At 48.2% G+C, this 21,209-nt stretch overlaps 1 pseudogene; it reads left to right on the forward strand.

Annotated features, from left to right (window-relative positions):
* The first annotated feature begins 403 nt into the window (after positions 1 to 403).
* LOC148894046 (uncharacterized) lies at positions 404 to 8,807 on the forward strand (annotated as a pseudogene).
* Positions 8,808 to 21,209: the final 12,402 nt, after the last annotated feature.

A 21,209-nucleotide genomic window follows, 5' to 3' on the forward strand; every position in this document is an offset into this window, starting at 1 on the left:
GAACGTTCCAAGAAGTGAGAGGGTTGTAATTGGTGGAGACTTCAATGGGCATGTTGGCGCAGGAAACAAAGATGATGATGAGCTGATTGGCAGGTTTGGACTCTAGATGAGGAATGCTGAAGGACAGATGGTGGTTGACTTTGCGAAGCGAATGGAAACGGCTATTGTGAATACTTTCTTTCAGAAGAGACAGGAATATAGGGTAACCTATAAGAGTGGAGGCAGAAGTACACAGGTAGACTACATTTTGTGTCAACGGCGCCATCTGAAGGAAATCAGTGACTGCACCACTACTGAGAGGGTAGCCAGACAGCATAGGTTGGTGGTGTGTAGAATGACGTTGGTAGTGAGGAAGATGAAGAACCAAAGGCAGAAGTGAGGACAAAATGGTGGGAGTTGAAAAAAAGATGAGTGTTGCAAGTCATTTAGGAAGGAGGTAAGACAAGCACTGGGTAGGCAAAGGTCCTTCCAGATGACTGGCAAACTACAGCGAACATAATCAGAGAGACAGGTCGGAAAGTAATTGGTGTATCAAGTGGAAGAAAGGTAGATAAGGAGACTCTGTGGTGGAATGGGGAGGTGCAGGAGCGTATACAGAGAATGAGGCTAGCAAAGAATAAATGGCACTCTGAGAGGACAGACGAGAGGAGACAGCAGTACAAGGAGATGCAGCGCACGGTGAAAGTAAAGGTGGCAAAGGCCAAACAAGAGGCCTATGATGACTTGTATGCTAGGCTGGACAGCAAGGAAGGCAAGACTGATCTTTACAGGCTGGTGTGACATAGAGACAAAGATGGACCTGCAGCAGGTTAGGGTGATTAATGATAGAGATGGCAATGTATTAACAAGTGCTAGTAGTTTGATGGCAAGATGGAAAGAGCACTTTGAAGAATTGATGACCAATACGTAGCAAACATTAGCAAGGATGAACTGAGGAGAGCGCTGGAGAGGATGAAGGGAGGAAACGCCCTCGGGCCTGATGATGTCACTGTTTGCAAGGTAGTGATGGCGGGTGCGGATCCCAAAAAGCAGACAGGAGGGAGCAAGAGGTTGTTTGACAATTTGTATTAAAATAAAGGTCAGCAGGAACAAAATGTAAAACATCAAAATGATCTGAACGGAAAAAAGTATCAAAAGAAAACCAAGTGTAAAAGTCCGCCAATGTTAAACAAACACATGGACAGCATACAATGCATGCAATTGCAGACAAAGCATGCAACAAACAATGAACCGACAGCGGATGGTCGTGCAATTTTAAGTGTCACTGATTAAAACGACCAGCACCTGCGAGGCTGCAGGCAGGGCTGACTCCGCTACCCTTTGGTCGCCAATCCGAACGTGGCAGTCCGCCACAGATCGGGACGACCAGCACCTGTGCAGGCAGGGCCGACAGCGCCACCTGTTGGTCGCCAACCAGATCATGACAGTACCCCCTCTTCAAGGGGCTGCTTCCAGAAGTCCCAACAGTCTCCCAAAAGGTCCACTTGCCAGGGAACAATGGTGGAGATGGCAACCGCTGCCTCTCCAGCATACGACGGGCGGCGGCCTGATGGGAATGGAATTCGGCCTGGGGTGGACGAAGACGCAGCATGGATCGTCGTCGGCGTGAGTGCGATCCCTCTCGCACGTTCACGCGACGACGCATGGCTCAACGCGGACGTCGAACTGCCAGGCGCAGAGTGGCACCCCGGACAGTCGTATGGGACCAGGTCTCGGCCAGACGCCGACGTGGCCGTGAACTGCCCGGCACGGGGAAACGAGACCAGTCCTGAGCCGCTCCGGGATCCAGCGGTGAGTGGGGTCTCGGACTGACATTGACGCGGACGTTGCACGGCTCGTCGTGGATGCGACTCAATTCATCATGCACGACGACACCGTGGCTGCACGTGGGCGTGCACTGCCAGACACCCAGTGTCACCCTGGACGGCCACCTGGAAGGAGGTCTCGCCCGGACGTTGACGTGGACGTTACGGCTCGTTGAGTGACGCCATTCAAACTCGACGAGGCTTGCGCTTACGTGGACGTAGCATTGCCAGGCACAGGGTGGAAATGAGACGGGTCAGTTGTACCTGCGGGATCCGATGGTAGGTTGGTTCATTCTGTCACGGTTTGCAAGGTGGTGATGGCGGGTGCGGATCCCAAAAAGCAGGCAGGAGGGACGACCAGCACCTGTGCAGGTGCAGGCGGGGCCGACTGCGCCACCCGTTGGTCGCCAACCAGATCATGACAGATGATTTACCAATAGAGGAATGGAAGTGTCTTGGAGAGGTGGCGGTGATGTCCCTAACTGGGTTATTCAACAAGATCTTAAATGGTGAACAGATGCCTGAAGAATCGAGACGAAGTGTATTCGTGCCCATTTTTAAGAAGAAGGGAGATGTGCAGAGTTATAGTAACTACAGAGGAATAAAGTGGATGAGCCATACAATGAAAATATGGCAACGAGTAGTTGAAGCTCGACTAAGAGAAGAAGTGAACATTTGTGAGTAGCAGTATGGCTACATGCCAAAAAAAAGGGTACGACAGATGCAGTGTTTGCTTTAAGAAGGAGGAGAGAAGTACAGAGAAGGTCAGAATGAATTGCATTTTGTCTTTGTAGATCTGGAGACAGGGTGCCCAGATCTGTGGACACAGGTGAACATATTCGAACTCCACACAGGAAGGCCGTAACTGGAATCGAACCCTACAGCGCTGCACTATGAGGCTGACTAACGAACCAGTGTTCCACCATGCCACCACACCTATAAATAGTATATTATTGTAAGGAATAATGTTTTTTTTTGCAATTTCTTATCTTTGTAAAATACTTTTCTTTTGTGGATAATGATAAAGGTACACATCCTGCAAGAATGTATGATTGGATTGGATTAGCCTTTATTAGTTTAGCAGTGGAGAAATTTACATTTCGCAGCAGCAAAGTGATGAAAGTAAGGAAAGAAAGAAGAAGAGAAAAAATACAGGAGCTGCTGAAAAGGCAGCCACTCTCGCGGCTCCATCTTGAAGTCAAAAGTACAAACAAAAAAATAACAAAGGATATGACAACACAAAGACACAGAGTCATTCAATCCGAAGCACTTTCTGCACCCTCTTTGTTGCATGAAGCAGTTCTAGATGAAAGAGAAGAGGATCAAAACGTCCTTTTCACCAGTGGATTAGGTAAGTCATGGTGAAATGTGCACATATGCTACAAGCTATATGTTGAAAGAAAACACGACGCTGTAGCATAGTTGCTACTGTGAAATGTAAATTTCTCCACTGCGAGATGAATAAAGGTACAACCAATCCAATCCATTGGTGAAAAGAGACTGTCTCACATCTCACAAGTAGAAAAACAAAATATATGACATACTGTAAAGGCAGCAACTGTCGCGGCGCGACCTTCAAGTCAAATCAACAACAAAACTCTTCTTTTCCTTTCGGCTTTTCCCCTCAGGGGTCGCCACAGCGAATCAATGTCCTCCATCTACCCCGGTTTTGTGCATCCTCTTCTCTCACACCAGCTACCTTCATGTCCTCTTTGACAACATCCACAAACCTCCTCTTCGGTCTTCCTCTCGATCTCCTGCCTGGCAGTTCAAGACTCAGCATCCTTCTCCCTATATAGTCACTGTCTCTCCTCTGGACATGTCCAAACCATCTCAGTCTGGCCTCTCTGACTTTCTCTCCAAAGCCTCTAATATGAGTTGTCCCTCTAATGTACTCATTCCTGATCCTATCAAACCTGGTCACTCCCAAAGAAAAACCTCAACAAACTCAGCTCTGCTACCTCCAGCTCTGCTTCCTGTCTTTTCTTCAGTGGCACTGTCTCCATTCCAAACATCATGGCTGGTCTCACCACGGTTTTATACACTTTTCCTTTCATCCTAGCTGAAACCCTTCTATCACACATCACACCTGACAATTTTTCTCCAGCCGCTCTAGCCTGCCTGGACACGCTTCTTCACCTCTTTTCCACACTCTCCATTGCTCTGGACAGTTGACCCCAAGTACTTAAAATCCTCCACCTTCTTTATCTCTTCTCCCTGTAGCATCACTCTTGCACTTGGATCCCTCTCATTCACACACGTATATTCCGTCTTGCTGCGACTGATCTTCATTCCTCTCCTTTCCAGGGCATATCTCCACATCTTTAGTTTCTCCGCCACCTGTTCCCCGTTCTCGCTACAGATCCCAATGTCATCTGCAAACATCATGGTCCAAGGAGATTCTTGTCTAACATCGTCTGTCAGCCTGTCCATCACCATAGCAAACAAGAAGGGGCTCAGAGCTGACCGACAACGCACCTCACAACTGTCTTACAGTCACGATACATGTCTTGCACCGCTCTGACATACTTTTCCGTCACTCCAGACTTCCTCATGCAATGCCACAGCTCTTCCCTGGGCACCCTGTCATACGCTTTCTCCAGATCTACAAAGACACAATGCAATTCCTTCTGACCTTCTCTGTACTTCTCTATCAGCATTCTTAAAGCAAACATTGCATCTGTCGTACTCTTTTTTTGGCGTGAAGCCATACTGCTGCTCACAAATGTTCTCTTCTGCTCTAGTCTAGCTTCAACTACTCTTTCCCAGAGTTTCAGTGTATGGCTCATCAACTTTATTCCTCTGTAATTAGTACAACTCTGCACATCTCCTTTGTTCTTAAAATGGGCACGAGTACACTTCGTCTCCATTCTTCAGGCATCTGTTAAATCAACAACAAAATTATATAACGAATCACAAAACAAAACATAAGACACGAAACAAAAGATAAAGGTTCATTCAATCTTAAGCACTTACTGCATCCTCATTGTTGTATGAAGCAGTTCTAAATGAAAGAGGAGAGGAGGATGAGAGCATACTTTTCACCAGTGAATCAGGGATGTCATGGTCAAATGGGCACGTCTGCTACGAGCTAAATGTTGAATGTGGAAGTACAGTGATCCCTCCCTCGTTAATTTGCGGTTCATTTATTGTGGTTTCAGTGCATTGCAGATTTTTTTTCAGGGAAAAAAACATTCAGAATAAAAAAAAAAAACGCTGAATGACTAAAAGGTTTTGTGCTTGGCTGTCGCTTTATTGGTTCCCAGTGCTGATGTCACCCAATGGTAATATAATATCTCATGGTTTACAGCCACATGGATTGGCTGTACATTCTCTCAGCCCTGCCCAGCACCCCCTTCTGTTTTATCACATGGGTTATTATTATATAACTCTACTTCGCATATTTTCATCTATTGCTTGTGGTCCTGGTTCCAATTAACCATGAAAAAAGAGGGATTACTGTATTTTTAAAAATCCCAATGTCCCAAAAGCTGTTCAGCGATAACAGTCAACTGGCACCGACATTCCTCCCAATCAAAAACAATGCTAGTGAATGCGTGCTGCCGAAAAGGCTCAACCGCTCAGCACAGTCTCCTCCTTGATCATTGCCGTGGCCAAAAATGCTGAAAAACAATCTGTATCCGCTCCACACGACACACACCAACACAAAGTGACAAAAGAAAACACACACAAAAAAAAGCGACAGCTGCATACTCGGGCGGCATCTTGGACTTCTCTGCAGTATACAGTGCATGATCAACAAATTACAGATGAACAAAATGGAGAAACATTGTCCAAATACTGTTTTTAATTTAATTCCTTCATTCATCTTCCTGGCTGCAATGTATTCACGAGGGTCGTGAGGGGTTCTGGAGCAGTGACATTCAAAAAGAAAGACAAGGACGAGGCAGATGAACAAAACCGCTTTTTGTATCGGTTTAACAAGACGTCTGTCGCCCCCGCCCCACTGTCAACTCCACCTGTAGCTGCACCTGCACCGACTCTCATTGTGGACTTCCCCCTCCCTGCCTCCTCTCATGACCAGCTTCCCGCAACGAACAATTGCCCTCTCAACCATTGCCACACTCTCTGCCTCCTGGTTCCTGCCTATCTTTCACAACCGCGCAGCCGAGGAACCAATTGAGGTGTATGAAAGTAAGAAAGGCAGCAGGTCCGGAAAACATCAGTTCCCGACTCCTCAGGACCTGATCCGGCCAGTTTTGTGTCATTGTCCAGCACATATTCAACCTGAGCCTGAAGCTGGGCAAAGTTCCACAACTGTGGAAAATGTAATGCCTGGTCCCAGTGCCCAAGATCGCCCACCTAAAGGAGCTCAACAGCTACAGACCAGTGGCGCGGAGGTCTCATCTGAAGACTGATGAGACTCGTCCTCACCTACTTGCGACTGCTGGCGAGCTAATCACTGGACCTGCTACAGTTTGTTGACTGGCCCAGCATCGGTGTTGAGGACTCCATCATCTACCTCCTCCACTCACCGCTGCTGCTTTTGGATGCTGGGAGCATGGTGAGGATCACGTTATTTGATTTATCCAGCGCCTTCAACCTCATCCAGCCTAATTTACTGGGGGCCAAGTTGCAGAATGGACCACCACCTCACAATTTCAGATTATGAATTACCTCACAAACCAGCCACAGTACGTGAGGGTAAAGAACTGTGAGTCGGACAGGCTTCTCTGCAGCACTGGAGCGCCGCAGGGGACAGTCCTGGCCCCATTCCTGTTCACCCTCTACACCTCTGACTTCAATTACAAAACTCCAAGCTCCCACCTTCAGAAGTTCTCTGATGATTCAGCTATTGTCGGCCTCATTACAGAGCGACTGAACAAGGACTGCATGGGCTGGTGCCAGCAAAGTCACTTCCAGATCAACACCGGGAAAACCAAGGAGTTGGTTGTGGATTCCTACTCAAGAAACTGAGGTCTTTTTATGGTTCAGGGGTCAGTCCTGAAAACTTTCAATGTCTTCTGGTCAAGCAACATCACCACCCGGGACAGAAAAAGACTGGAGCGCCTGGTCATGAGGGCCAGTTCTATCCTGGGCTGCTTGCTGGACTCTCTGGAGGAGGTGGGCAACAGACGGACACTAGATAAACTAAAATCTATGATGAACAGCCCCTCTTGCCCACCCTGACAGCACTGGGTAACGTCTTCAACCAGAGACTGTTACACCCGCGCTGCAAGATGGAGAGGTACCGCCGCTCATTCCTAATGACTGCTGTCGGCTTCTTAATAATCACTCACTCACTAACTCACTCATCCCATGGCCTAGAAGACCGTAGGGGTGACATGATGGACGTCTGGGCAGTCAGAGATCTCCAGCGCTCTCGGTCTTCAGCAGTTCGTAGCAGGGTGTGGAAGCTGCAGCCTGTCCATTCCTTAATGTTGTCCATCCAGCACTTCCTCTGTCTTCCTCTTCTCCGCTTCCCTTCCACTGTCCCCTCCAGGATGGTTTTGGATAGTGAGGTATGCCTTATCACGTGGCCAAACCAGGCCATTGTACGAGGTTTAAATAATCTTAATAATCATATGTGAAGAAAAAAGTTTTTAATAAAATAAAATAGACTATTGTACTGTAAACTTATGTTGACGCAATACAGTTACATATATGAATATGCTTTTTCTTATACTAGTCAAGCAAGAAAAAAATGTTCATTGTGAAAATTTAAATAATTGTTGGTGATCATCAAATGTACTGTCATTATTTTAAATCCTCCACACTCGGATGTGTGTCACGGTAGACCTGTTTGTGATCAACGTGTGGCACTGCTGTGCTTTTTTACAACACCACACTCGTTGGTCATCATGTCTTTTGGTTTACTGTTATAACGACTCCCTGACTGACCACTTAGTGTCATGTTATTGCTGAGGTTGTTGATGATGTTGTTGTTGTGGTTAAAGAGTTTGTCAAATCTCTTTATTTGTTGAATGGTGGTTGTCAAATCTCCCAGGGAAGTGACACGCAGATGTCTCGCAGAGCTTGATCGTGGCGTGGAGTCGAGCAAGTCGTGCTGTGAAACTCCGTCCGATGCTGAGCAGGTATCTGGGAGTTGCGTGTGCGTCTGCGTCTGAGATATTCTCTGCTGCTGTCCTGCGACGGCTGCTCTTTTATACTGTCCAAGCGTGGGGAAAGTCTCAGGCTGAGATTCCCATCAAAGCCGCGGTGCGCACCTGTGCCGCCACAGGGCTCCCCTCCTGTATCCGAAGTCGGTGAAGGCGATGAAGGAAAAATGAAGAACAATAAAAAACCAAACGTCGTTCGGAGAGGCCAGGCACGATGATGGTCGATCACCGGGCAGAGGCCTTCCCACGGGCGCAAGCTGGGCACGCCTTCACAACTTCCGTGACATCCCTCCTGTACTCCGGCCACCAGAACCGCTGGGCGATGAGCTGGATCGTCCTGTTGACCCCCGGTGTGTCCCTCGAGTAGCACCTCAGTGCGTAGCACCGGGGGGATGAACAGGCGATCCACCGGGCAGCCCTTGGGGATAGGATTAACCCCCAGGGCCTCCTGGACTTTCCTCTCAACCTCCCACCACAGGGCGCCCAGGATGTGTTGCGCCGGCAGGATGTTGGCGACGACCTCCTCCCTCTCTGCCGGCTCGTGGATGCGAGATAGGGCGTCAGGGTTGGTGTTCTGCGACCCTGGACAGTAGGTGAGAGTAAAGTTGAATTGCGTGAGGAACAGCGCCCATCGGGCGCGTTGAGTCTCTTGGCGGACCGACCGAATGGCGGCCAGGTTCTTGTAATCAGTAAATACGGTGAAGGGGTGTATGGCCCCCTCAAGCCAGTGTCTCCACTCCTGCAGCGCCACGATGACCGCCAACAGTTCCCGGTTCCCCACGTCATAGTTGGCTTCTGCCGGCGGGAGAAAAGACGCATGGGTGGAGTTTCTGGTCGACCGGGGAGCGCTGAGATAGGACCGCCCCCACTCAGATGCGTCAACCTTGACCGCGAACGCGAGGTCCGGGTCAGTGTGACGTAAGACTGTGGGGACTGAAAAGGCTTGCCGGAGGCGGTTAAACGCCTCCTCTGCGTCGGGTGTCCACCTGAATGGGATTTTGGTGGAAGTGAGTTTAGTGAGGGGGAGTGCCTTCTTACTATAACCGTGGATAAAGCGGCGGTAGAAATTGGCAAACCCCAAAAATCGTTGGAGCTGTTTGTGCGTGTTCGGGGTTGGCCACGCTACCACCGCTTTGGTTTTGGCGGGATCGGCCCGGAGCTGCCCCTGCTCCACGACGAACCCCAGAAAAGACAGAGAGCGGACATGGAACTCGCACTTCTCTGCCTTCACGTAGAGCCAGCTGTGCAGGAGCCGCGCCAGGACCCGTCGGACGTGCTGCCGGTGTTCTTCTGGAGATTTGGAAAAAAATGAAAATGTCATCTAAGTAAACGAACACTAAAACGTTGATAAAGTCCCTGAGCACATCGTTTATGAGGTTTTGGAATACGGCAGGAGCGTTGGTGAGTCCGAACGGCATCACCAAATGTTCAAAATGCCCAAAGGGGGTTTTGAATGTGGTTTTCCACTCGTCCCCCTCTCTGACGAGAACCAGGTGATAAGCACTTCGCAGATCCAATTTAGTAAAAATGCCCAAAGGGGGTTTTGAATGTGGTTTTCCACTCGTCCCCCTCTCTGACGAGAACCAGGTGATAAGCACTTCGCAGATCCAATTTAGTAAAAATGGTCGCCGATTGAAGAGGCGCGAAGGCTGAATGCATGACGGGGAGAGGGTATTTGTTGTGAATGGTGATGTCGTTCAGACCCCGATAATCGACACACGGACGCAGGGATCTGTCTTTCTTTTCAATAAAGAAGAACCCTGCGCTAAGCGGGGAACGCGATGGTCGGATGGTCGGATAAGTCCCTCCGCGAGGGAAGAGTCTATGTATGTGCTCAGGGCTTCTTATTCCAGGTGTGATATATGGTAGAGTCTGGAATCCAGTAGTGGACCCCCTGGCTGCAGTTCAATAGCGCAGTCATACGGTCGGTGGGGTGGCCGCGATTTGGCATTGTCCTTGCTGAACGCCTCCCACAGGTCATGGTAACAACGTGGCACGCCCTCGAGACAAATATCTTCGGGCGGGCCACCGCGGGAGGGGTCTCGCCCTGCCGTAGCCGACCGTAGACAATTGGCATAGCAATAGGGGCTCCAACTCTGTATGGTTCAACCCTCCCAAGAAATGGAAGGGTCATGGGTATTGAGCCATGGGAGGCCCAGTACTAACGTCACGTTGCGGGAGGGCATAACCAGGAATTAGCGGTGTTCCACATGGTTACCCGCTAACCTGAGTTTAAGTGGTGCAGTGATGCGGGTAACCTTGGCCAGTAGTTGACCATCGAGGTCGAGAGTCTCCTTGGGAGTCAGGAGATTCACTAAATCGCAGCCCAATTATTCGGCCAGTTGATGATCGATGAAGCACCCATCGGCCCCCGAATCCACTAGCGCCCATATAGTTTGGGAGCTGGAAGGGCCAATTAATTCGCCGTCCAGCTCTAATCGCGTAACGGGTGCCGTGCTAGCCGCCTCCAGAGGTCGCAGCGGTCGCCGTTTAGTCGGGGACTTACAGGAGCTGGAGGTCTTCGGCTGGGGTCCTTGGGTGCGACGAGCCCCGGGGTTGGTGCGATCGCTTCCACCTCCCATCTGCATGTGTTCGGGGGACCCATCCAGGCGCCGCGACCGCTCGTGTCCGACGAGTGTGGTCGTCCACAGCTTGCTTCCGGGACGTTGGACCGCTGGTTGCCTTGCTCCCGCTGCCTCTCCCGAAGGCAATGATCCAGGCTAATGATGGTGTCGATCATTTCGCTCAGGGTGGTGCCCGCGTCACAGGTGGCCAACTCGTCCTTGAGAGCGGTGCTCAATCCGCGACGAAAAACTCCCCTCAGCGCTCGATCGTTGTAGCCGCTGCCAGCGGCCTGGATGTGGAAGGCGATCGAGTATTCAGCGGCCGAACTGGAACCCTGGACGCAGTCGTGGAGGAGTCCCTCTGCCTCGACTTCCGTCACCGGATGGTGGAAGACCTGGCGCAGCTCAGCCACGAAGTCCGGGTACGAGGCACATAGTTCTGGTCGGGACTCCCTGATGGCCAGCACCCAGGTCTCTGCCTGACCCGTGAGCAGGCTGGTGACGAAGGCTACCTTAGCCTCATCACTAACGTAGGCGTAGGGTTGTTGGTCGAACACGAGTGAGCACTGCATCAGAAACTGAGCGCAGCGCCCGGGTTCGCCTGCGTAGCGTGAGGGGTGAGGTAGGGGTGGCTCGCGCCTACTCAGGGGAGGAAGGGGCCGTAAGGTGGCGAGGCGTGTCTCTACCTCTTGTAGACGTTGAGCCAGCGTGGACACGGTTTGGCGGACCTCCGCGATAGCTTGAGCCAGCTGGCTCGAACGCTCCGCCTGATGGGAAAGGGCGGCTAAGAATTTGTCTCCACCGGCGAGATCCATGGTTGGTCGGTGTATTATGTCACGTCCGCTCGAGGAGTGGCGACGGGACTCGAGGGACGACGGAAGGTGGGTAAGGTCGGATCCAAAATACACAGTGGAGAGAGTGATTCAAAAAAGAGTCTTTACTGAGACACATAAATGGTCGCCGATTGAAGAGGCGCGAAGGCTGAATGCATGACGGGGAGAGGTTGTTTGTTGTGAATGGTGATGTCGTTCAGACCCCGATAATCGACGCACGGACGCAGGGATCTGTCTTTCTTTTCAATAAAGAAGAACCCTGCGCTGAGCGGGGAACGCGATGGTCGGATGGTCGGATAAGTCCCTCCGCGAGGGAAGAGTCTATGTATGTGCTCAGGGCTTCTTATTCCAGGTGTGATATATGGTAGAGTCTGGAATCCGGTAGTGGACCCCCTGGCTGCAGTTCAATAGCGCAGTCATACGGTCGGTGGGGTGGCAGCGATTTGGCATTGTCCTTGCTGAACGCCTCCCACAGGTCATGGTAACAACGTGGCACGCCCTCGAGACAAATATCTTCGGGCGGGCCACCGCGGGAGGGGTCTCGCCCTGCCGTAGCCGACCGTAGGCAATTGGCATAGCAATAGGGGCTCCAACTCTGTATGGTTCAACCCTCCCAAGAAATGGAAGTGTCATGGGTATTGAGCCATGGGAGGCCCAGTACTAACGTCACGTTGCGGGAGGGCATAACCAGGAATTAGCGGTGTTCCACATGGTTACCCGCTAACCTGAGTTTAAGTGGTGCAGTGATGCGGGTAACCTTGGCCAGTAGTCGACCATCGAGGTCGTGAGTCTCCTTGGGAGTCAGGAGATTCACTAAATCGCAGCCCAATTATTCGGCCAGTTGATGATCGATGAAGCACCCATCGGCCCCCGAATCCACTAGCGCCCGTATAGTTTGGGAGCTGGAAGGGCCAATTAATTTGCCGTCCAGCTCTAATCGCGTAACGGGTGCCGTGCTAGCCGCCTCCAGAGGTCGCAGCGGCCGCCGTTTAGTCGGGGACTTACAGGAGCTGGAGGTCTTCGGCTGGGGTCCTTGGGTGCGACGAGCCCCGTGGTTGGTGCGATCGCTTCCACCTCCCATCTGCATGTGTTCGAGGGACCCATCCAGGCGCCGCGACCGCTCGTGTCCGACGAGTGTGGTCGTCCACAGCTTGCTTGCGGGACGTTGGACCGCTGGTTGCCTTGCTCCCTCTGCCTCTCCCGAAGGCAATGATCCAGGCTGATGATGGTGTCGATCATTTCGCTCAGGGTGGTGCCCGCGTCACAGGTGGCCAACTCGTCCTTGAAAGCGGTGCTCAATCCGCGACGAAAAACTCCCCTCAGCGCTCGATCGTTGTAGCCGCTGCCAGCGGCCTGGATGTGGAAGGCGATCGAGTATTCAGCGGCCGAACTGGAACCCTGGACGCAGTCGTGGAGGAGCCCCTCTGCCTCGACTTCCGTCACCGGATGGTGGAAGACCTGGCGCAGCTCAGCCACGAAGTCCGGGTACGAGGCACATAGTTCTGGTCGGGACTCCCTGATGGCCAGCACCCAGGTCTCTGCCTGAACCGTGAGCAGGCTGGTGACGAAGGCTACCTTAGCCTCATCACTAACGTAGGCGTAGGGTTGTTGGTCGAACACGAGTGAGCACTGCATCAGAAACTGAGCGCAGCGCCCGGGTTCGCCTGCGTAGCGTGAGGGGTGAGGTAGGGGTGGCTCGCGCCTACTCAGGGGACGAAGGGGCCGTAAGGTGGCGAGGCGTGTCTCTACCTCTTGTAGACGTTGAGCCAGCGTGGACACGGTTTGGCGGACCTCCGCGATAGCTTGAGCCAGCTGGCTCGAACGCTCCGCCTGATGGGAAAGGGCGGCTAAGAATTTGTCTCCACCGGCGAGATCCATGGTTGGTCGGTGTATTATGTCACGTCCGCTCGAGGAGTGGCGACAGGACTCGAGGGACGACGGAAGGTGGGTAAGGTCGGATCCAAAATACACAGTGGAGAGAGTGATTCAAAAAAGAGTCTTTACTGAGACACATATGGCATGAACAGAAAATAAGGTAAGGTAGAGGGCAACGACAAAAACAGACCTGCGTGCGGAGGGGTGACGGGGAACTTCCTGGAATACACCGACAACCACTGAATGGTAAGTGTCGCTTTTATAGCCAGAAGGCACAATTAAGGAAATGGGGAACAGGTGCGTGAGTCAGGAGAGCCAGGAAGGGAGGGGCCCGCTCCAAGGAGTAGCGGAGGAAGAGACAGGAGGGGAGGGGCACGCTCCTGGCGTTGACGAGGATGTGACAGTCGTGTGAAGTATCCCCGACGGCAACCATCAGAGGAATCGGGATACGGCTCCGAATCACGACAGATCACACTCACTTATAATCGTGACAAACAGCGTCACCATGATAGCCGCTCACTCCTCCATTAAAACACCGAAAGGAAGGCCCGCCTCCTCCGTGTTCTTTACGCGGCGATTGGAGGCTGCATGACCAACGCGCCACTGTTGCCCCTTTTAATCATCGCATCATTTGAGTGTGACAGCCGCAAATTGTATCTTGGCTCAGACTGTCTCCAGCATACTACTTCTCATTGAAATAAGGAAAAAATAAAAAATAAAATAAGCAAAAGTTTCTCCACTTCTAATATTTGTGGCCTTTGTTTGCTGAATACATAAGATCATTCAGCCACATCACTTACTTTCTAATGTCCTTCTTTTTTAGGATGCTGCTGATGGTCGGTTTCACATGCCAAACTCCTTCATGAAGACAAGAGACACAGGAACACCTGACTTATATTTTACAATCAAATCTTTCTTAATTCTGTAGTTTTTCACACTATTTTACTCTTTTCTTCACCACGTTAACTACTTACATTCTCTTTCTTTGGTTCCGTGATTGTCTGATGCACGATGCAAAAACAACAGTCCAATAGATGAAAAGGTTTCTTCAGCCGTCATCTGTACTTCTTTGAAGGTGTCGGACGTTTATCCAAGAAACTTCGTCAGCAAACTTAAGTCTTACTGGTAGTCAGGGCCCTATATATATCCCTACTGTCTAGACATGGCGGTGCCGGACTCTGCCCCACTTCCTCCGGGCACACCTCATCAGTATTACTAATCCTATGTTGTATTACTAATCCTATGTTGTATCTACAGGCTGTTGTACGAACGATCCAAATGTAACATTTGTGAAGGATTTATCTGTTTTATTAAAATTGCTTCTTTTACTCCCCTTTCAAACCATCTATGTTCTTTCGCTAAGATTTTACCTCGTTGTCATCAAATGAGTGGTTGCTAGCTTTTAGGTGCATATGTACTGCTGATTGAGGCCCACTAGTACTATCTCTGCGATGTTAATAGTCTTTTTTTGAGATTTTGTTTAGTCTCCCCAATGTACTGCTCTTTACAATGTTCATTCTTACAATGTATTGAATAAACTACATTACTTTGTTTTTCATTTGGCAGCCTATCTTTTGGATGCACTAATGTTTGCCTTAAAGTGTTTATCGGTTTGAAATAAGTAGGAATTTTGTGTTGCCAAAGAACTCTTTGTAGTTTTTCAGAAACTCCTGCAATGTAAGGTACTGCTTCTCCTCTCCTTTTTGTATCTTCAGAATTTTTGGTTTCATTCCCTATTCTTTCTTTCTGACATTTGTTAAATGACCACTGAGGGTACCCACAGTTTGTGTGTGCACTCCTGATATATTTTGACTCCTTTTCTCTACCTTCTACGCTTGTTGGTATTAGTTTAGACCTCTGCTGGAGGGTTCTGATAACTCCTAGTTTGTGTTGTAAAGGGTGATTAGAATCGAAAAGTAAGTATTAGTCATTGTGTGTATCCTTTCTAAAGACTTCTGTTTTTAGCGCTCTGTCCTCTTTTATAATTGCTTTGCAATCCAAAAAGGCTAGTTCAGGGGTGGGCAAACTTTTTGACTCGCGGGCCGCAATGGGTTCTAAAATTTGACAGAGGGGCCGGGCCAGGAGCATTTGGAGGGAGTGTTTGGGCCGGAAATACTAAACCTAAAGAATTAAAGGACAACCGACGCTTCTGAACAAGTTATGTCCATAATTTATAAAATCACGTCAAATGACTTCGACTGAGCGTATTTTACAAAGAGTCCACAGCATATAGCTATAGTTTACGTTTTAAGACTTGCGCTAATTATTCATGAAGTATTTTTTTCGAGTTAATAACGATGCCTGACGTGACATCACGTTTGGACCGCCCCTGACCGAGAAAGCGTCACACAATGCATTTTGCGGTACTTTGTTTGGTCTGAAAACTTCGTGTTGATCAGTGTTCATGGCAAAATTAGAAGGAAAACACATAATGTGATGGTGAATCGTTGTGTGTTGCACCAAGACTACTATTTGATACTAGTTGACACAAATTCCCAGCAGACAAATCAGCCCATTTCTAACGGAGCTTGGGCGCCATCTTCTGCATTTTCTGGGTGCTACATTGCTGTCATTGACGGCTCGAATTGACATGGAAGGACTCCTTGAATCAATTGCAAACATTTATGCTTTCCTCTTCAGAACTATTTGGATTGGATTGGATTGGATTGGATATGCCTTTATTAGTCTCACAGAATATAATAATAATATATATATTTAATAATATTTGAATCATATTCATAACTGGATGAGTAACAAGAAAGCATCTTCTCCGAATCTGAAAGGATTGTTTTGATTCTCGAGCAAGGCAAGACATCTTGGCGTGGCGTCACGAACAAGGGGGTGGGACCTTCTGAAACTCGCCATTTCCGGATTCATTTTGAAGTCATTCTTATTGGTGTTTTTCATTTGACTAAAAATATCAGCGTGTTTTGGGTATTTTAGATGCTATAAAACGTTTTTCTGATGTCAGTAGGAAACAAAAAAAATGGTGCCGGTTGTCCTTTAAACGTAGTGTGTACAAACCTCATAGCACAGTAAGAACACTACAACCCAATTTATTAACTTTCTTTCAAATGTGAAACATATCCCTGATCAATTAATAAATTTGTCTCAAGGAATATGCAAGATATGGCATTTACAGACTATTTGGCAGATACTGGGAGGAGGAAATGGAAATAGATTAAAATAATATAAAGATTGCGTCTGTTTTTAATAAGTTTCAATCGACGGTGCAAAGTTAAGAAATCAACATTTATTGAAAAATTTAATCACTTTCAACATTCAAAACATATTATTCCACAACGAAATATTCAAGCTCAATAATACCTACTTGTGTTAAACTGCGCTAAATCATGGATGGATTGTCCTGACCGCGTGCTCTACAAACTCTCCACGGACGCCCTTGCATTCACGCGCAAACAGTACACGTGTACCGTCGCCATGCACACAGGCTACCTGCAGTTGAAATTTGCATACTCTGCACGGCAGCCAATCAGACGTCTGCTTCTTTCTTCCGGACTTTCGCAAGCGTTATAAGGTTATTGCAAAGGTTATTTGCATATAATTTTCAAAAATAGATGCACAGAACCTCAGCCCAGAAGAAAGATTCAAAAGAAGCTAACAACATGTGTGACGCTAAAAAACGTAAATTTATATCAAACCGTGACTGTAAAGTGTACGTGAGACTTATGAAAGGGGCTTAGTGGCTTGTAGCTAGCAATGCAAACATTGCATTGTGCCCCATGGTGACAAATGACTACTGCAGCGCAATCTGCAGCCTTGGACATTTACCGTAAATTAAGCAAGGTAACATTTGTGGTAGGTACAGCCTTAAGTTATATAAAATAAATGTAATACTTTGTGATGATGTTTTTTTTTTTTGCCATTGCTGGTCTTATCGTGTTTCAGGTTGTAAAAAACGGGGCAGGCAACTTTTCAGAGTTGTCTGCCCTTTTGTCCGCTACCTTTTTGTCACGAGTTTCAGACACTGTTTTTACTATAATTTGGACAAGTTTGGCGGGCCGGATTAAAAAGCCTAACGGGCCACATACGGCCCGCGGGCCGTAGTTTGCCCATCCCTGGGCTAGTTGGTTCTCTTTAATGTCCTCGTGAGTAAATTTAATGTTGATGTCTACCGAGTTGAGGTGATCTGTAAAGGATTGAATTTCTTGTTTTTTTAATTATGACAAAAGTATCGTCCACATATCTAAACCAGTGTCTAGGTTTTGTCCCCGGGAAGGATGTGAGGGCCTGTTTCTCCATCTCTTCCATGTGCAGATTAGTCACTATGGGTGAGACTGGTGAGCCCATAGCACAACCATGAATTTGTTTGTAAAATTGTTCCCTAAATGGAAAATATAGTCCAATATTACGACGTTCTCACCCGACACCAAAATAAAAAAATATGTATTGAACAATACAAATTTGTCTGCTTACAATGGACGCTACATGAGGAAGTGTTTCACAAAACACTACTGCTTTTTTAACTTTATTGAACAATAAAACATCTGCTCACAATGTAACACCTAATTAGGATAACAGTTTTCATTTTATTACACAGTTTTTTTGTCTATTCGGTTGAATCCGTTTTCTCATCTGATTTGCATGGATCTCACCCAGACCCATCAGCTTTTTTGGAATTTATAGAAAGCTACACGAGGATAACGTCCGATTAGTGGAGATCTCAACCTGCTCACTATGGACTGCACAAGGACAGGTAACATCCGACTTGCGACCAGGTTCTGTTCAGAACAAACGGTCGTAAGTCAAAATCCATTCAAAATGTTTAATAGAGACTCGGTGCTAAATGACTTGCAAATTGTCTGATTCGGACGCCACGGGGGCGGTCAGCGTGGGTCTTGGTCACCTGTGTTCAACCGGTTGCTCCCTCCTCAGCCTTACCCCGCTCTTCGCGCCGACGTGCGTCCCGATGCCCGCGCCCGTCTGCGGTGCCGACGCGCCTGACATGCCACCTTACGCCAAAGCAGAACAAACTGTCTAAAGGAGGCAGCGCTGGCCGTGGGCCCGATGGCGCGTTCTCGTCACGGCGATCCCGCGCACTCCAGCGCCGACGCACAACCCGCCTCGGCTCTAGTCCTGGCCGGGCCGTGGCCTGCGTCGGTGGACACTTCCCCCTCCGTTGCCGGCACACGTTCGATTGTTGTGCAAGTGAGAGATGCAGGCTTGCTGGCCAAAATTGTTGTACATGTTGTCGGGCTGCTGGCGTGTTGAGGTGGCAGGCATAGAATTAGTCGTCAGTATGGGTGGTCGTAAATCGAGCCGGGCGTAAGTCGGATGTTATCTGTATATCGTCCGATTTGCAGATATCTCAGCCAAACACGACTGCTTCTATAAGAGCACATTATTGTACATCTCTGTATTCCTTGCATTTGGCTAGCAACCGGTTCAGTGTGTTCTAGGTTCCAACCCCCAGCGACGACCAAGTGTGTTTCCTGTACAATTCACTGATGGCACTCACAAAGAATGACAATCTCTGTGGGTGAGAGAAGAATTTTTAAATGTTATGCATGAGCTACGACAGTGAAAAGGCTGCAAAAGTTCAGTGCATCTGGGTCAGATTACCCACAGAAGTAGTCAGTGATATGCTTTTCACAAGCTCATAAACTCTTGTGTCTCCTTATTTTTTGTTCAGTTTCTTAGATCTTCAAGGCCATCATGACCATTAGTCATCAGGGCAAGCATATTTAAATGAGTGTACAATAACGGGTTGATTGCGGGAGGTTGGTTGTTCGAAATGTAGATCTTCAGTCAGTTTGGTCAACACTGTCTTTTTTACAAGTCCTTGAGTCCTTTTTACAAGAAAATTGCATTCCTCCCACAACTTCTCTCCTAACAGATATATGTAGCAACGCATATGTTGCTCGAAAGAACACGACTACATTTACAACATTGGGTTGACAATGGTATTGTCTTGATAAAATGGGGTCTGTGGGGGGGGGGGGCGTATTAAAAGTAAAAAAGTTCAATTTAGTCTGGACAATGCAGTTCCCAGTTTTCATAACTGGGAACTGCCATATGCATGTGGAGGAGCTTTGTGCAGTGACCCCCACGTTCGGGACGAGACAATTCACCTGATGAGTTAAACAGACATGTGGAACCTCACTTCTGTTCATGTGCAGACCAAAGATGGCATTCTTCAACATCTCAGGAAACAGGCAGGTCAAGATCATAGGTTTCTGATTTGGGCACAGTTCTCTCAAACTAACCTGGGTGAAAGTGCTTGATGTATTGGGATGAAGTCAAGAAAAGTGTCACTTTGTGTAGCTAGAGGTAAATTACCTAGGTCATGGAGTGAATGGTGAGGGCATCAGCGCTCTGGGAGAGTCTATTTGGCAGCCTTGGTCATAGCTAGCTTTCTTAATCACTTCGTTAAGTCTACTTTTATTCACCCACCGCCCCACAATCTATCTACCTGATGAGTCAATGTTCTTAATGTTAACTTGTAAGTGTTTGTGTGACGGGAAGGGTGTCCCTCATAAATCAATTATCAATTCTCTGGTCCTTGAAATGTTGAGGAGCGAGTTGATTATGCTCACACCAATACAGAAAGTCCTCGATCTCCTCATGCCCACTACAGGCAGTTGATAAAGCTGAAGTCATCCTTCCTTTTCACAACACGTTTTGTGTTCATCTTACAAATGTTACAGAAAACCAGCATACTGAAAGTGTGTGGGCGGTGCCCCCGAGAGACATGGCCTTGCAAGAGCACTAAAATACCACCTGCACCTCTTTTGCACCCTAAAACAATGTTTGATTTCTTTTTTTTTTCACTTATATTGAAAGTGATATAATTTGTCAAAACTAATAGTCATGACCTAAACACTACTTTGCCCACATGTCCATCAACCTAACATAAACCCATGTGGTGCAGCGGACATTTAGGGGTTTCATCTGCTCACACACATGGAAGCATTTATTCCTCTGACACAGAATCTGATCCATGTGCTAAAACATTATCCTGAGTATTATGCTGCATAATCTGTTGTTTCAGATCGGCCCCCATTCCACAGAACATTAGTAAAAAGGTGTGACAGACATTCCTCAAAACTTCAGTTCAGTCAGGGAAAAATATTTTCATGTTTCTCTTTTTTTCCCACCAGAAATAGAAGCATTGCACGAATTTTGTACTGAAGTTGAAAATACAAACCAAATGTTGTAGACTTAGTTTCCCAACAGTTTTTCTCATGTCCATATATTATAACATTTACAGTTATGGCCTGTAACTGATTTTATGGAGAAGCAGATGAAGCAGTGTGATTGTTTGTGTGTGTGCGTGCGTGCGTGCGTCTGTGCCTGTGTGTGTGTGTGTGTGTTCTCGTTTGCGCGCCCCGGTGGAGACATCAACCTGACTGCACGCAGCCCGGTGGGGACTCATGTACCCGTGGGGACCTCATTTTAGGTCCCCACGGGCAAATTGCTCTGAGAGACTTCAAACCATGTTTTAAAGACGTTTCATGACACTTCCTAAAGTGTCCCCACGGGGGCATTCCAGACCAAAAAACTGTGAGTGTATGCGACCCTAATGTGGCAGACTGGTGTACGCCAGGTATGTGTCCTCGCACCAGTCCTGTTCAACATCTTCCTCCTGTGTGTGACACTGTTGCTCCATGAGAGGATCGAGAAGGACAGTGGGGTTACCATAGATTTCCGGCTTGATGGAATTGTATTCAACATCAGGAAGTGCCAGGCAGTCACGAAAGTAAGTAATCATCGAACTCCAATATACAGATGACCGTGCAGTTGAGGCCCACACACCAGAAGCACTACAAGCTAGTCTCTCAGCTGCTGCAGATGCCTATGGTAGACTGGGCCTCTCTGTCAATGTGGAAAAGACTGAGGTAATCTGTCAGTGGGCATCCATTCCTCCAGTTCATCCACCAACATTCACCATCTCCAATAAGCCACTAGCAATAGTGGACTCTTTCAAATACCTGGGCAGCTTTCTCTCTGACGACTGCAGCATCGACAGAGAGATACAACACCGGATCAAACAGGCATAAGCATCTTTTGGTAGATTTAGGAGAGTCTTTC

The sequence above is a fragment of the Hippocampus bargibanti genome, linkage group LG09 (assembly GCF_051943395.1).
Source record: "Hippocampus bargibanti isolate YZ-2025 linkage group LG09, ASM5194339v1, whole genome shotgun sequence".
NCBI classification, from domain to species: domain Eukaryota; kingdom Metazoa; phylum Chordata; class Actinopteri; order Syngnathiformes; family Syngnathidae; genus Hippocampus; species Hippocampus bargibanti.